This window comes from Eutrigla gurnardus (assembly GCF_963514095.1).
Source record: "Eutrigla gurnardus genome assembly, chromosome: 22".
In the NCBI taxonomy this organism is placed as follows: domain Eukaryota; kingdom Metazoa; phylum Chordata; class Actinopteri; order Perciformes; family Triglidae; genus Eutrigla; species Eutrigla gurnardus.
This window is the reverse complement of record NC_139933.1, coordinates 12576025-12594555: the sequence shown is the minus strand read 5'-3', so window position 1 is coordinate 12594555 and position 18531 is coordinate 12576025. Positions and strand designations below refer to the sequence as shown.

The 18531-nt window shown below is 41.4% G+C and overlaps 1 long non-coding RNA gene across 2 annotated transcripts; it reads right to left on the bottom strand.

The window, feature by feature from the left end:
* Positions 1-3014: 3014 nt before the first annotated feature.
* Positions 3015-4710, bottom strand: LOC311032889. Of its 2 annotated transcripts, none has more exons than XR_014599225.1 (3): positions 4625-4710; positions 3951-4018; positions 3015-3379 (listed from the first exon to the last, which is right to left on the bottom strand). It is a non-coding gene; the product is annotated as an uncharacterized lncRNA (long non-coding RNA). The 2 variants fall into 2 exon arrangements; XR_014599226.1 differs by having other exon boundaries at positions 3951-4032; positions 4625-4665.
* Positions 4711-18531: the final 13821 nt, after the last annotated feature.

The window sequence follows — 18531 nt, the reverse complement described above, 5'->3', positions numbered from 1 at the left end:
GTGTGGTCGTAGCTGTGGCTCTTTACTGATGTTCATTCATGTTGCCTTTATTACTTTCACGATTTGTTTTAGGTGGTTATATTTTAATTAAGGTGTGTTTTACTCCATAATACTACCATGGCTGGCTATTTGAGCTGGGTGTCTCTCCCATAATATGTAATTGTCCTGTACATGGCAGGTGCCAAACAAAACAGACCAAAAATGACAGTAATTTTGTGGTTGTTGTGGTGTTGCGGTGTTGTTATGTGCGTAATGCGAAGAGCGCCTTTGCGCGCGTACTATTTGCGTGTAGGCAGGGGCCCGTGGCGAGTTTGTGTCCAGGGCCCATGGTCATGATAATCCATCTATGCGAGAGGCCGATGGCTCCAAAAATATAACAACTTTTATTTTCAACCACTGATAAAAGCACAATTTGATATATCCTAATTAAAACAGTCTTAAGCTACACAGTAGCAAATCAATTACCCGGCACTTGTTAATTAAGACAATAAACTGGACAATTGGGCAAAAGTCGTGGCAGGGCCAACCTGTACAATATATGTGGGCTAGTAAGACAATAAGCTGGACAGTTAGTCAAAGGCGGGGCAAACCTAACCTCGGCAATATACACAGGCTAGTTAAGACAATAAACTGGACAGTTCGTTAAACACTAGTGCAACTAGTCTATATAGTACTGGTATAACAGGAGTTCAAAGGCTGCAATTATATTTAGGACCCAACGCACATGTGGCAAAAAAAAAAGACTACGACCCAAAAGGGCAAAAGATATCACTGCACACAGACACACAAATCACGGCCCACTATATGCAGAGTTCCACACACTGCCACCAAGCGCACAAGAGGGCCTCACTAAAATAACAGCAAGTCGATGATGCTCGCTCAACCAGGCTATGATTTAGGCTTACACCTTATTCAGAGTGACACATTGCACCTGCCCAACCTAACTTAATGTCAATAAGAAAAACAAACAAAAGAAACAAAACAACTAAAATGACCAAAACAAATTAAACAAAAAAGGGCCCGGTAGCCTACATTGAGTATGGGAAAAAAAACAACGACCGTCAAAATACACATGAGACCCTTGTCCAAGAGGAAAAGGCCGTGCCTTTACGGCGGCCACGCTGACCGAGCTCGACCTGGGCTCGCAAACAATCGCCTGCCGTCTGTCACGCTGCTGACAATGCTTCCACGTCTCGCCGTTAATCAAAGGGAGAGGATGTACCCGGCTTCCGTTCCGTCCTTAAATAATCTCCCGACCGGAAGAAGAGCCCGTGAGATACGTCGGTTCCGACAGTCAGACCTCCCCGCTACACTTATATTATATAACTGAATCTATAGAAGACGGGGATACATTTCTTTGTAAAACAAACCCTATGGGACACGGGCAGCACCCATGCTTATTTTATGTGATCAAAGTCATACCTTGATGCCTTGGAAGCAATTAAAACTCATGATGTAATAAATAATAATAATGCTTTATAATGCTGCAACCTCCCAAAAAAAAAAAAAAAAATCCTTCTCAATCCTTCTCACGACTGCAAAATGTGTCACCAGGTTCTTGTGCACTGGATTCATTTACTTTAATCATTATTATCATTGTTTAATTAATTCAAATGTAGTGGCAGTTAATCAGAAAACACATTTTCAATACTGTATTATTGTCTAGTGTTGATCAAAGTCTCTGGTGATAACACGAGCTGGGATGACAGGTTGATCAGTGACATTGGTTAGCTATCACGACTTGTGACTCACTCATAGATTAGCTACATTTCTGCGAACATACTACAGCTATGAAAACTATGTGGCCGTTAAAAAAAAACACACGGCGACAACAAGACAGCTTGAATGTCATATTTTCTGGAGGTTACAGAATAATTTACATTTCAAACGTCGTCATTGAGCCACAGCGCTTTAGACTCTGTTTGTACTCATTTGGGTCGATCGAATTTCAAGTTTTGACCATACTGGGAGGCTTAGCTCAGGAGGGAGCGCGATGGACTGGCAACCAGAGGTTTACCGGTTCGATCCCAGCTCCTCCTCCTAGCTACGTCCTCGTGTCCCTGAGCAAGACACCTCACCCTAATTGCTCCCGACGAGCTGGCTGACTCCCTCCGTGGTTGAGACTCCGCGTCGGTGGTGAAAAGCGCCAATGAGATAAAAGCGCTATATAAGCGCTTTTGTTACCATTTACTCTACATTAAATTCTACTCTATGTTTAAATAATGCAGTGTTTCTTTTAAAAGAAACAATCACTTATTATTTAGTGTGTTAAATGCGATAATACAGATAACCACCGATGTTTAACATCTCATACTACATTTTTTTTTTTTTTTTTTTACTTTATTGACATCTCGTCCTCATCTTCTCTCACGTAACCGAATCGATTACGTTAGCGGTTCTAGCTCCCGTTTAATGGAAATTACTTGTCAAAATATAAAGCATGATTATTATTACAGTTAATTAAATATTTCTTAATATTTTTTAAGTCAAATTTAAACTGTCAAATGTTTTCTACAGTTTCTTATATATGCGCGCTCCCACGCTTTCCCTCTTTCTTCCTCTTACCTGAGTAGCTGCTTTCACTCGCCATCGATCGCGACTATTAAGCAGCTTTTATCGATCATTAATCGTTCATAGATCGTATTATACCTCTGACCACGGAACACCAGCACCTTCACCACGCAGACGACGCAGGCAATCTGCCCGTCGGAGGAGCTACATTATTCACATGCACATGGAATTTGGATTTCCCTCTGAAGTAAGTAATATGGCTTATCTGGTTTAAATACGTTCCTTTATTATTTGATTATCAATAGATGTGCATATGCATGCATAAACAAATGTAGGCTACATGTAGGCTAATATAAGTGGTTTTAATAATACCATGTATGAGTTTGGTGTGATAAAAATAAACAAGTACAAGCAAGTGGGATATTAGTGAATAATTTATTAGACAAATAATCCATGTTATATATATACAGGTTTCAATACGTGTATGATAAGAAGACATAAGTAGAAATAAGTAGTTTATCAACAAATGAATAGGAAAGCATTCAGAATAAATGTAATATGTGATGTTTTCTGTTACAGGTTGGTGCCAGAGGGACGTACTGCAGGTCAATCCTCCTGATGGGCCTCTACTTCGGGAAGGGGATTTAAGGAAGGACTTCTGTATTTCAAGGCATTCCACGGAGAACCTCGTCCACTGCTTACTAACAGAACAGATGGGTTCCATGTCCATAGTTCCACGGTGGTGACGGGGTGACAGCGACGAAGCCGAACCACTCCAGCAGTCCTGGGATATCCTCAGAGGCTCCAGCAGTCCTGGGACATCCTCAGAGGCTCGCAGCTGCAGTGTCTACTCCAAATGTCCAGATCCCTGTGTTGCAAGAACATGATTATTGTTGAGGTTTTATTTGTGATTATCAGTAGTGCAGTTTATAAGTAATACCACATAGTAGAAGTTGTTACAGACAAATGTTTCCTGTTAAATGTTTTCCGATTATAAGGTTGTGTACAAATCTAAATAATAAATATCTGAATATATATGATTGTTGACTCATGTTTTAGGCCTGTAGGTCTATTTCCCTCCTGCTCTGGAGGAGAGACCCTGCTGCAGTGGTTGGCATCATGGCTGAGGAGATGGGGTGTAGTGGGGTAATAGCAGGTCTTTGCTCCATCACCTCATCCATGACAACAAACACTTCCAGTGTGCAGCAGTGACCTCTCCTCATATAAACAACATATACATAAATACATACATACACTTATCATAATCATTGTTTAGATCAACTATTCACCACTAGTCATATGTTATAATATGTACTGTAATACTGTTCCACATGGGACATTACCCAGCACTGACTTTGCCTGGTTATTATAAGAAAGACAACTTCATCTTGTTTCTTTTATGCTGTAGAGTTCAATACTTTAAACTGCTTCCAACTCACCTTGTATTTCTGCTTGAGGGTCTCCCACTTCTTAGCTCATCCGGCTCCACCTTCCCTCCATCCCTGTTCTTTAAGAAACATCCTATATGAAGAACAGCACGTAGAAAAGGGTTACAGTTCATTGATGATTTCTTGCTGTTCAACAAAAACGTTTCAGGTAGACATCTCAGGAGAGCAGGACATCTCCCATCTATATACGCTGGTGTTCAACCTTATATCATTGAGTAGCTTAATATGCACCAGTAGTACTTAAGCCCTGCATATGAGAATTATAACATTTAACACCACATTTTTTAAGTGAAGCCTCTCGAGCAGCATCCCTCCTGCCGGTGAACTTCTCCTCCTCGTTCCCTCCACCCAATGAGGTGCTCGGTGTCTGCATCCGTCCCTTTAACGAACGGTGCACTGCGTTATTTACCGCCGTTAGTAAATATATAACCACGGTTTAACATAAGCACTATATTCTTAGTTAACGTCGGTAAAAACTGCACATTTGCCGCTTCAGTTACGCTCGCTAACCTCTATGGTAAATTACCGTCAGTAGGCTAGCCGGCTGGCAGGACCTCCGATTCGTAACGTTAACGTACAATTCCAACAACAATAAAGTAACGTCCATTATCAATACGATTTAAACGTCAGCTGGAAACATAAAAATCATGTTACAGTATACTTACATGTGTACGCGGTTTGTGTCGGGCTATCGCCAGAATCACCGGAGCTGCGTTTCAATAACAGTTTGAGTCGCCCTCGCTCACTTGCCCTCAGCCCTTGCTGTGGGTTCAACCCTCTACTATATAATGCATCCAAAAAATCACAAGTTTGTTTCTGTGTAGATATCTTTGAGAGGTCGATATTGAAATCGCCACAGATTATAAGTGTTTTATTGTTATTTAAACCATTCATTAATTCTTCTAAACTGTCCTTATAAGTTTTTACATTTGATCCTGGTTTCCTGTAAACACATTCAACAATAATATTCCTTATTCTTTTAAATTCAATTTCCACAGCAATACATTCCATTAAATCATCAATTACAGACGTCCCACATTCCACTGGTCTGCATTTGAACTTACTATCCACATAGATGGCCACGCCTCCTCCACTCCTGTTAGCTCTGCTGGTAACATAGAAATCATAGCCCTTAATATGCAATGTCAATTCTATCAATCCATAAGGGAAAAAATGATTCAGTAAAGAAAAAAACAAAGAATAGAAAAATGTCCATAGAGAACTTCATTGTTGGTCGCTTGTCATTGTCACTTGTATCGATCCAAGTCCTTCAAATGTCTAACCACGACCACCTTAGCTTGCTCTGGTGGTCTATTTCATCTTAGAAAAACTTTTCCATTCCTTGTGTTGCACACTTCCATGCAGGCCTGGACTGGGACAAAAATTCAACCCTGGACTTTTTGGTCCAGACTGGCCCACCACAATCCACATACTGTGCCAACTCGGCCCGTTGATGTAGCCTACTGTACATATAATCACACGCCCTGAATAACACTATACTGAATAACATCCCTTTATATTCTGGAGCCTTGAATAAAATAAATGATGACTACACAGTATGTTGCTCATTTGCTCTTAAGAAGGATACTGGAGAAAGGATTTCAAGAGTGTTGTTTATTTAACTCTGACTGGAAAAAAAAATATGTAAAGAATATTTGAACAAATTGGACAGTGGGCACGAAGAAAGTGTATTGATACTTAAAACACTTTAACTCTGGTGACCTGATGGGCCAGGTATTCTTAGATAGACAAGCCACTGGGCTCTAATGTGTCTTTGGGCTGCAAAAAAAAAAAAAAAAAGGCAGCCACTGCCGGCCCTGTATAGACAATCCACCCCTGTAAGTGGTTTACACTGAATTGCAGCAAAAGCACTTCTCACAAACCTTCATACCTCCAAAACACTGATGTTGATACATCTGTCATCTCACAGCACACACTTGTCATATCAATCTAAATCATCAAGTAACAGGACAACACATTTAAACATTTTATTAGTAAATTGACATTTCAACATGTTGTAACACTTTCATGTGCAGATAATGATTCTCAGAATGAAGACACAATGCTGGCTTAAGACTGACTTTATTGAAACTGGAACTGGAATCAACAAGATCTGTGAATCGTTTGGAAGTTTGTGGCTGCTATAATTGCAGCTTTCCACTAGATGTCACTGGTAGGGTCTTAGAGGCTTTGAAGGTTGACATCTTTTTTTGGTATCAGGAAGAAACCTCAGAAGCTTCACAAGGCCTCATACGCCCATCTATTAGTTACTAAAATGTGTATTAACAGTCTAAATCTGCAAAGTAACTTGTAACTGAAGCTCTCATTTAAATGTAGGGACGAATAGGACACTTTTCACCTCTGACATTACTTCAATTTGGCCATTTTCAAGATCTGCTTATCATTTGTAGACTTTTGTCGCCATCTAGTGACGTTCAGGTGGCAGTGTTGAGTTGGTGTATGAATAGTGTATGGATACATATTGACAGTCAGACAGACAGATGCAGACAGATAGATAGAAAAAAAACATGATAATCACATTTTAACCTTGTATATTTAAATTCCACTGACATTACATTTCATTGCATTTCATACACATCGTATGTTATCGTCTTGACTCAAAACAAGTCAGGTACAGCTGTGAATGGGCCGTCCCTCAACCAGATCTGCAAAGCTCTTTACTATTGAGCAATACTAACCATCCTTAAAACTTTAGTAACTTCAGATGTATCATTGCTACACTTCAAAGTTACTTTAAAAACCAAGTCAAGTTAAAATGCTGGCCAAATCCTAAAAAAAATACCTAGCACAACCTCCAATTTAAAAAAATGTATAAATATTAAAGAAGCCTACAATCACATTAGATGAGTAGTACAGTCACAACCAAAAGAGGGTGAACTACACCGATGATTTTACAGAGATTACAGCAATTGAACTCTCACCAATAGCATTTTAAGGAGGTTATAGTAGATTCTCTAAACAATTATATAAAAATATGATACCACCAACTGGAACAATGCAAGGTCTGTGGCAGTTAGCTGTTTCAGAAAGCAACTAATATTGAAATACAGACTGAAGTCGAGGGAACAATACAATGCACATCAAATGTTAGTATAGTTACATTCATTTCAGCTGAAACCAAAAGTGGTAAATAAAATACAACAAAGTGATTATTTTTAAGGAAACTACTAGATTTTGTGTCTCATCCAGGATCGTTGATCTGCGGCTGCAGGTTGTTTGGCTTGCTCTGTTTTTATCTTCGGGAGGTGACGGGCAAGATGAGCACTCATGTTCGTCGTGTTACCACAATATGATGCCTGTCCATGCATGGCTATGCTTTTCCCCCTGGAAGCTTGTAAAACCCAAATTGTGTCCATACTTTGGATTTTAAGGGTGCAGGTATTTATCTCTTAATCTCTTAATCTTTTGCTGTCACATTTTCATTCATCCAATTTAAAAAATGTAGGCTTAAATGGTTCACATCTATATTTGCTGTCAGTGAAAAAATAAATTACTTGCCTCAAACAAATTTCCTATGTCCATGAAAACTATTTAATAAAACTTGGTACAATGTATATTTTTCTTGTTGAAGGAAGTCAATTCATTTAAATTGTTGCTATGGAGATGATATATCATCTCGTCTCATTGGCGTTGACAACATGGTCACACAATTGTGGCCCGAATTTCATCCGGGACAACATGGTGTCTTCGTGCTCCTCGGCCTCTTCCCCCTATTCCACCACCACGCACCCTTACTCCTCTTCCTCTTCTTCTTCATGGAGCAGGCAGTTGCCCTTGTTCATTTGCTTGGCCAGGTGCCTCCATGTTCAGAAATGGTACTGGTCCTGGTCAACCTTTATATATATACTGTATATGTTTGGCAGCATTCACAATCATAGACAGCACCTGTCAGGTAACTAAACATACGGTTTGATTGGTCATCTGAGATGAGTGAAACTCCTCCTTCGTTAGTCAAGTTCTAGTTTCACCTGACTGTCAATTACTGTACTCAATTTATCAAATGTTCCAAGAGATTCATATATGGTATTCATGGTATTATGTTCTTGACTCATTTTGACAATTGATCAGACTATTGTGCAAGTGATGACTTACACAATGAAATGATGCTGACATGTTTAGCAGAGAACAACCATTAGACTGAGAATCGACAATCAGTTTAGATCAACAAGATCTATTCACTTGGAAATTGTGCTAAATGTAGTCTACCTCAGTGTGCGAGTTATACCACGGTGTCCGGGGGAGCCGGGGCTGGGGGCGGGCGATAATTTTTTTTTTTGGAGGGGGGCAAAGTTTAAATGCTGATCCTGTCATTAATAGCAACAGCATATGCCTATTATAAAGAGAAAATCCGTTGCACGCACACCATAGGTCTATGTACAATATTTACATGAAACACCCGATCGATCATCATCACATCATACATCACATGGGCTATAGCCTGGGCGTTCACACCGAACGCGATAGACGCGAATTGAGCGGCGACTCTACATTGAAAACCAATGTAAATGGCGCGATGACACGCGATTCAGGCGGAGGCGGCGCGAATGGAGCGTCTGGCGCGATGAGACGCGGCGCGAATGGCGCGAATGGCGCGTCTGACGCGAAACGGCTCCCCCGGACACCGTGGTATAACTCGCACACTGCTCTGGGGAGAGGTGCGAGGGACGTGGCTCCCGGAGGAGGCTCACGGACTCTGGCATCGGGTACCCCGAGGCGGAGGAGGAGGGTCCGCCGACGTGACCCGCCGGCTCCCCTCAAAAATGAGCGTCATGCGCGAATGAAGCGAATGACGCGAATGAAGCGAATGGCTCGAATGAAGCGAATGGCGCGAATGACGCTAAAAAAGTCCAAAATGATCAAGCGGCGCGATACACGCGTCTGACGCGATTGTATTCGCGTCTATCGCGTTCGGTGTGAACGCCGCATGGCTATAGGCTATAGCTGTACACAGAGCCAAACACGCGATAAGAGCAGCCAGCGGCCCAACCATGAAGCTGCGGCCTGCAGGCAGCGCCCCCACGCTTCAAGCGCCTCCGACGTGCAAGCAGGCAACACTTTTTTCATGAATCACGAACTAAAAATACAATTTTATTTCTCTTATTTTACACCTTTGAGGGAAAACCATGGCCAAAATATAATTAATTTGGCAATCATATCAATATTTTAGAGCTCCCCCCAAATTTCACAAATCATGTTTCCAGGGGAGCTCAGGTGGCCACCAGGGGAGCCATGGCTCCCCCTGCTCCCCCGTAACTCGCACCCTGATTCTTGGATCTCTGAGGTCCTCTGAAATGTACCTGAAGTGGAATTAGTCATTGGAAACAGACAGCTTAATTTTAATTATTTTTAAAATACTGTAATATTTTACTTCACAAGAAATATCCAAAGGCATTTTATTCTGATATTTCACAGTGAAACGTTATGTGAATATTATGCAATTAATCTTATTTCCGTATTTATCCTGTATATGAGCCTGGTTGTGAAACACTTTATTGTGAAATCTTCCTTCATGTCAGCTCCTCTGAGCAGTTGCAATGAATTTACCATAAGTATCACAATACGAGCGCACTGCAAATTTACGGGCGGCTGGTTTAACTTCGGAAAAACGAATGACGGCTCACTCGACCGCAGCACGAACACTTCCGTCGTTTCCATGGTGAACAACTAAAACACATGTTTGGCATTTTATGAAATATGGCGCCGCCGCCATTTCTTTACCACAAATCTCCATGTCAGATGTGGAACATTTGACGCCTTCAAATCCAAACAACACAACTTTCCGACCACCGCACTTTCTATTACGACACTACACGGCTCTCCCGCCATATTTAACACATTCTGTCCCACACAAATATTACATTTACACGAAGACATCGTAGAGCGAGTGTCTGCTTTCACCAAATGTGGGTTTTCCCACCAGTCCTCATGAACTGATGTGAACTGTTCACCGTCAAACTCAAAAAGTGACACTGATTTCTGACTTTGGGCGCTTTTAGCGTCTTTAATGGATGCATCAACAAGTAAAACGTAAAAACCAAACCAACAAAGTTGTCTTACCCCGATGCCTCGGTTCAGATCCGGGCCTGCTGGGGCTGCTCCTGGGTCCGCAGCCCCGAGGGGCTTCGTCGCCCTCTTTCCCGCAGTAGCTCGTTGACGATCCCTCTCGTTCGGCTTCCTAGCAAAGATGCGTTCAGGTCCTTCTTCTTCGGCGGTGTGAAACTCTCCGTTTGGGTCTTCAGCGATTTGATACTCTCTACAGTTTGGATCAACTCTCCAGTCTTACCAATGTGTGTCAAGTACAAGTGCGAAAAGAGAACACAAAATGGTCGACAGCCCTTTTATACCCGCTCTGGGGGCATCGTTCTGTTTCCACGACAATTGATGACATCAGCGTGCAAACTATACCGCGGCTTTCGGGGGGGCTCACTTATATTGGGGGGGGGGGCTGCGCGTGCCTCAGAGCGAGGACTTACTCAAAACACATCCATTATTACAAGCCTGTATGCCAGAGCGGACAGTGGCGGTCCTAGGTTTCATGACGCCCTTGGCGAACCACACACACAGAGACAGACAGAGAGTGTGTATGGTAGTAGACAGTGTAGATATACAGTTGAAATACACATATTTGTTTATCTACTCTTCACATTTATTCAATGTATTTTCTCTTCCTGTTTCCCAGTGCGAGTTTAGATACACAAATATAGCACTTGTCAATTGCGGTATTTTATTTTGAAAAGTGCTTTAATTTTGAAAATTGACTTGATTGTCTCGTGTTTCTTTGTGTGATTTCCTGCCAAAATTGACACGAACGCTCGCGACACGCGCAAAAAATAGAGCAGACGCCGAAGCAATCGCTTCACGGCGCGGGGCGGCCGCGCCTATTCGCGGCGCTTCCGCGGCTGTGAACCAGTCTCTCTCAGCATCAGCAGACGCACCATTTCTTTGTGCGGGCGCTCATGCCGCCCTGGGCGGCTGCCCATACTGCCCATATGAGAAACCGCCACTGTGTATTAGCCTCAAAATCTGGTATCATTAGGCTGTAATAATTATGTAGTGATGAAAAAGGGCCATAAGGACTAATCCGTTACGGATTTGCACTCTAGATCACCACTTCAGGTACAGGTCAGTCAGGTACAGTCCGGAATAAACAAGACGAGAGGCCATAGACGGATTACCGCATGGGCAAAGTGGGCGTGTGCCCAGGGCCCCAGCGCCAATAGGGGCCCTTGGCCTTCAGAGTTGTTGTTTTTTTTTTTTTTGGTACAATTTAAAAAATATATTGGAATGGCTGTGGTTTTGAAAATGTAGTATGATAATAAAATAATTTGAATGTTTTAGAAATTATAAGATTAAATCAGTAATGTGTGATGACACAATGACGTACGTAGTACGTATGCTGGGGGTCAACCGTACATTGCATTTTCAAAATGGAGAAGCGGGAGCTCAGTGGATCAGCTAAAAGAAAACAAAGGAAAGAAAAAGAAGCCAAAGATGCTGCTTTGAAGCATCCCAGCCATCGCAACATTTTTCACCAGAAAAGTGGGGCAAGATGATGGTGCTACTCATAGCAGCGGTAGTAGCAGTACTACAACTCACCGGGACGACCTGCAGGATGCTAACAATGCTAGTGCAAGTTCGCCGGAGACGTTTGGTAGCGGTGGAGCGGCGCTGCCTCCTACGGAAACCTTAGCGGACAGTGCTAGCAGTACTACGGCGGGCAGCAGCCGGGCGGCCGAGCCAGGTCAGCCTGAGCTAAGTCCCCTCACATCCCCAGCGGAGGTTGAGATGTTGGCGGGTGCCGTACAGCAGAGGGATGATGATGAAGACTCCTGGTGTGAAACTGTTACTGATCCTTCGCTGTGGGGAAATATATCCAGTGACAAAGTAAAGAGTGTTCTCATTGAAAGAGGGCCCTCTTCCTTTCACAACAGACGAGCAAAATACCCTGCATCAACAAGAGACTGCGGTCTAGGTGGTCGGGTTCGTTCATTAACCAATGACATGATGTGCAGTCGACTGCCTAATGGACAACTAGCACCACGAGAATGGGTGGTGTATTCACCATCAACTGGACATGTGTACTGCTTTGCCTGCAAACTTTTCGGGGCAACAAAGAATGCATTTGTGGACGGATTTTGCGACTGGAAACATCCACATCGCATTTCAGAGCATGAGAGGAGCCCCGTCCATATGTCCAACATGCTGACACTGATGCAGAGGATGAGTGGAACTGGCGCAATCGACTCAGCCCTGAGAAAGCAAACTTCGGATGCGAGGGAATATTGGAGGGATGTTCTGCGACGTGTAGTGGCAGTGATCAAGTTTTTAGGAGAAAGAGGACTGGCATTCAGAGGGAATGACGAGCTCCATGGATCGCCACATAATGGCAACTATTTGGGGATATTAGAGTTAATATCCCAATTTGACCCATTTCTGGCAGAGCATATTAAAACATATGGCCAGAAGGGCAGAGGGAGCGTCTCATATCTGTCGTCAACAATATGTGAGGAGTTCATTGACATGATGGGAGAAAAAACCAGGCAAGTAATTGCAGAAGAGCTCCGTGATGCAAAATATATCTCTGTCATTGTAGATTCCACTCCCGACCTCTCTCATGTTGATCAGTTAACATTTATCTTCAGATTTGTTAGCAAGCAAGGCAACATAGTGGAGCGTTTCCTGGCATTTGAGCCAATTCAGAGCCATACAGGCCAAAGTCTGGCAGATTGTGTGACTGCCATGGTGGAGAATCTTGGGCTGGACTTATCTAATTGTAGAGGCCAATCATTTGATAATGCCAGCAACATGTCGGGCCGGTACAATGGACTACAGGCACATTTGAAGCAAAAAAACCCATTAATCCACTATGTGCCTTGTGCTGCCCATTCTCTAGATTTAGTGGGTGTAAACAGCATAGAGGTAAGCAGTCTAGAAGTGGGACAGTATTTTGATTCACTGCAATCCTTGTACATATTCTGTGCTGCCTCCACTCACAGGTGGGAGCGAGTTTTTCGGAACTCTGATATTCATATAGACTTAACATTAAAATCACTGTCAAACACTAGGTGGAGCTGCCGAGCTGACTCGACTAAAGCTCTTTGGCAAAACTATGTTAAAATAAGGGAGGCATTAGAGAGCATAGCTGAAGATGAAACTGAGAAAAGAGACACCCGAAGTGAGGCCAGCACACTCGCTGTAAAATTAAATAAACTGGAAACTGCATTCATGGCTAATTTCTGGAATACCATTCTGACTCGATTCCAACTGACAAGTTTACAGCTCCAAAAAGCGGACATAGAGCTCATGACAACTGTGCGCCTTCTTATATCTCTGCGTGATTTTGTATCAGCACAGAGAGGTCTTTTCACAGACTTTGAAAAGGAAGCCTTAGCAGTGCCAGGCGTGTGCCAGACGTACAAATATGACCTCCAGCGCACCAGAAAGCGCAAACGATTTGAGGATGACAGCGCAGAAAAAGATGAATTGAATTGAAATTGAAACATTCAATGTGGCTATCGATAAGTTAGTCAGCTGTCTCAGCCACAGAATTGATGCATACAAGCACCTGTGTGATCTGTTTGGTGTTCTTTTCATGCCGGAAAACACATCTGACCATGAGTTAATTGACAAAGCAAACACACTTGCCTTTGCCTATCCCGCTGACTTGGACAGCAATCTTGGAAATTAACTGATTCACTTCAGATCTTTCATCAGATCAGACGGACAGAATGTGCCTCCATCTAAATGTCTTAAAACAATTGATTGTGGATTACAGTCAACATTTCCTAATGTGTACATTGCCGTAAGACTGTATCTGACGCTTCCTGTCACAAACTGCAAGGGAGAACGGTCATTCTCTCAAATGGCCAGGACAAAACATGAACTTCGGACAAAAATGACCCAGAGACGCCTTAACAGTTTGTCACTCATGGCCATAGAGGCCGAACTGGTCCGAGAGTTGGACTTTGATGACCTTATCAAGGACTTTTCCTCAAAGAAGGCCAGGAAAAAGCCAGTGGTTTAGGTGAGTAGTTTCACTTTGGTTTTGTGTGGTCGTAGCTGTGGCTCTTTACTGATGTTCATTCATGTTGCCTTTATTACTTTCACGATTTGTTTTAGGTGGTTATATTTTAATTAAGGTGTGTTTTACTCCATAATACTACCATGGCTGGCTATTTGAGCTTGCTGTCTCTCCCATAATATGTAATTGTCCTGTACATGGCAGGTGCCAAACAAAACAGACCAAAAATGACAGTAATTTTGTGGTTGTTGTGGTGTTGCGGTGTTGTTATGTGCGTAATGCGAAGAGCGCCTTTGCGCGCGTACTATTTGCGTGTAGGCAGGGGCCCGTGGCGAGTTTGTGTCCAGGGCCCATGGTCATGATAGTTGAAATGTATTCACGAAAATGTCTTATCTAGTTCAACACTATCATTAAGTTGTTCATCAGTATAGTATCGACAAGAATCATTGATATGATTAAAAACGTGATCCTCCGGATCCGCATCACCTTCAAAATCATAACTTCTATGTTCTGTCAATTCAGATCTTGAAAAGACTTGACTCTTAATGTCCTGTCAATTCTACCAATCCATAAGGGAAAAAATAATTCAGTAAAGAAAAAAACAAAGAAAACAAAAATGTCCATAGAGAACTTCATTGTTGGTCGCTTGTCATTGTCACTTGTATCGATCCAAGTCCTTCAAATGTCTAACCACGACCACCTTAGCTTGCTCTGGTGGTCCATTTCATCTTAGAAACACTTTTCCATTCCTTGTGTTGCACACTTAAAGTGGTTTACACTGAATTGCAGCAAAAGCACTTCTCACAAACCTTCATACCTCCAAAACACTGATGTTGATATATCTGTCATCTCACAGCACACACTTGTCATATCAATCTAAATCATCAAGTAACAGGACAACACATTTAAACATTTCATTAGTAAATTGACATTTCAAAATGTTGTAACACTTTCATGTGCAGATAATGATTCTCAGAATGAAGACACAATGCTGGCTTAAGACTGACTTTATTGAAACTGGAACTGGAATCAACAAGATCTGTAAATCGTTTGGAAGTTTGTGGCTGCTATAATTGCAGCTTTCCACTAGATGTCACTGGTAGGGTCTTAGAGGCTTTGAAGGTTGACATCTTTTTTTGGTGTCAGGAAGAAACCTCAGAAGCTTCACAAGGCCTCATACGCCCATCTATTAGTTACTAAAATGTGTATTAACAGTCTAAATCTGCAAAGTAACTTGTAACTGAAGCTCTCATTTAAATGTAGGGACGAATAGGACACTTTTCACCTCTGACATTACTTCAATTTGGCCATTATCAAGATCTGCTTATCATTTGTAGACTTTTGTCGCCACCTAGTGACGTTCAGGAGGCAGTGTTGAGTTGGTGTATGAATAGTGTATGGATACATATTGACAGTCAGACAGACAGATGCAGACAGATAGATATAAAAAAACATGATAATCACATTTTAACCTTGTATATTTAAATTCCACTCACATTACATTTCATTGCATTTCATATACATCGTGTGTTATCGTCTCGACTCAAAACAAGTCAGGTACAGCTGTGAATGGGCCGTCCCTCAACCAGATCTGCAAAGCTCTTTACTATTGAGCAATACTAACCATCCTTAAAACTTTAGTAACTTCAGATGTATCATTGCTACACTTCAAAGTTATTTTAAAAACCAAGTCAAGTTAAAATACTGGCCAAATCCTAAAAAGAATACCTAGCACAACCTCCAATTTGAAAATATATAAATATTAAAGAAGCCTACAAGCACATTAGATGAGTAGTACAGTCACAACCAAAAGAGGGTGAACTACACCGATGATTTTACACAGATTACAGCAATTGAACTCTCACCAATAGCATTTTAAGGAGGTAATAGCAGATTCTCTAAACAATTATATAAAAATATGATACCACCTACTGGAACAATGCAAGGACTGTGGCAGTTAGCAGTTTCAGAAAGCAACTAATATTGAAATACAGACTGAAGTCGAGGGAACAATACAATGCACATCAAATGTCAGTATAGTTACATTCATTTCAGCTGAAACCAAAAGTGGTAAATAACATACAACAAAGTGATTATTTTTAAGGAAACTACTAGATTTTGTGTCCCATCCAGGATCGTTGATCTGCGGCTGCAGGTTGTTTGGCTTGCTCTGTTTTTATCTCCGGGAGGTGACGGGCAAGATGAGCACTCATGTTCGTCGTGTTACCACAATATGATGCCTGTCCATGCATGGCTCGGCTTTCCCCCTGGAAGCTTGTAAAACCCAAATTGTGTCCATACTTTGGATTTTAAGGGTGCAGGTATTTACCCCCTAATCTCTAAATCTTTTGCTGTCACATTTTCATTCATCCAATTTAAAAAATGTAGGCTTTAATGGTTCACATCTATATTTGCTGTGAATGAAAAAATAAATGACTTGCCTCAAACAAATTTCCTATGTCCATGAAAACTATTTAATAAAACTTGGTACAATGTATATTTTTATTGTTGAAGGAAGTCAATTAATTTAAATTGTTGCTATGGAGATGATATATCATCTCGTCTCATTGGCATAAACTGGCAGATTTTAGAACGTTGCAGATCTGCAAATTGCAAGAAGTTGCCAGTTGAAACTCGTCTCTTTGTGAATCTTTGGTCTGAACTGGCCGTGACATACTTCAAGGATCGACAGCTCCTACTACTGAAATACTGAACCTACTGATTCGGGATGCAGAACCACAGCCAGCCAATCAAACATAATCATCATTAACAAGATAAACTGGGATGTGTGAAAACCCTGAACTAAGCTCAACCTGGTCAAAGAGTTACTTGATGTTGTTAGTTATGCCTTTGCATCAGTTTCAGTGTCTTGGGATATTCCCGATTGAGAGCATAAAGGAGGCCCAGGAGAATGGCGACAGTATTTGCTACAGACGGCAACTCGCTCAGAACCTCTCGTCCCTCAAGTGTGTTGTCAATGTCTTTGGGTACAGCTTATGCATCTCTGATGATGAAGATTGCCATGGTTTCCTGCTGAAGAATTTGTTCAGCCACTTCCTTCTCTGATACCTGGAAAAGCATTTCAGTAAAAATCAAGATTTGATACAGCTTGGGCTTCCACGCTGATTAATCCAGATTAATTGCCTTCCAGGACATAGGACCTAACAGTTGCACACATTTACCAGTGCATGGGACTCTGATTTAAGTGACAAGGAATTTCATCTTTATTTGAAATTAGACTGTTTTCAGACATAGATCTGAACATAGTCTGGTTTATTTTGAATAGATATAATTCATTGCTAATTAAGGTGGACTCTCATTGATGATTCTGCTCAATTGCTAAATCATATCATGGATGTCCTGGAAGGCCTAGTTATCTTGACCTCTTCTACAGCCATCCAACTGATTTTATGATTATAAAAGGACGGCCATGAACCTATTTTAAAAAAACAACACTAGGGAAGTACAACGTCCAACAGGGTCTGTTCCATTATACACATATAAAAGTAGGCTGTGTTCTATAGACTTTCTGCTATTGGCCCAGTGTTATAAGGTTAAGTATGGGAGACATGATTCTGAGGTATCAAACATGCCTTGATCCACATGGAGTCAAGTCACTCTGGATATGTCATGTTATGTAAAATGTGCCCCACATCTTTTGGCATGAGGTTAAGGTCAACAATGGATGATCATTATGGCTGAAATAACCACTATTACTGCTTTGTACATGTTGTTGTTAAAGTCCCAGGTACACCGGCTAATCGAACGGTACCTGTCTGGGTTCATGAGATAACCCAGAGGTGCTCGCTGAATTTAATTAAGCTGTATTCGCTGTGAATAGCAAGGCACATATCGCCCGGTTCACTACAGCTGTACGCACACACACTTACAATAACATCTTAAAATAAATGTTGTTTGGACCACAGAGAGTCTCCAGTTTGTACTCATAGCTTCGTTTGGTCTTTGTATGAAATGTAAGCTAGTATCGTAGATCTACGGGAGACCACAGACTGCTACAATATGATTTCATCTGACCATTTAGTCCGTTTAATAGCTGCGTTTTATTTTATTTTTAATTACGTCATTGAAGACATACAGCAATACATCTATACATACAAGCCATACATAAGTGACCACATTGTATGTGTCGCAAGTCACAAAGGCGTTAGCTAACGTTACCATTAGTCACACATGTTAGCCAATCACTTTACATGTGGCTAGCTCCTTAGTTCTGCACTTAGTTGTGCACAACAAGACTACTTAAACTATAATAGTTATTAAAACGGATGTTCATCATGAACATAAAATCTGATGTTTAGAGACAGGTTGTTGTAGGAATCAACTGAAATTACATTTACATTCAATACTATCCACTATTGAGTGTTTGTTTGACATTAACGTGTTGAAAACAGTGAAAGCATGAACAAAGCAGTAAAAGACTACTTAATGACATTTTTGATGTACTATAATATACTTTCTTTCTTTTATTTTGGAATACTTTATTTTGAAGTTTTTCAAATATGCAAACAT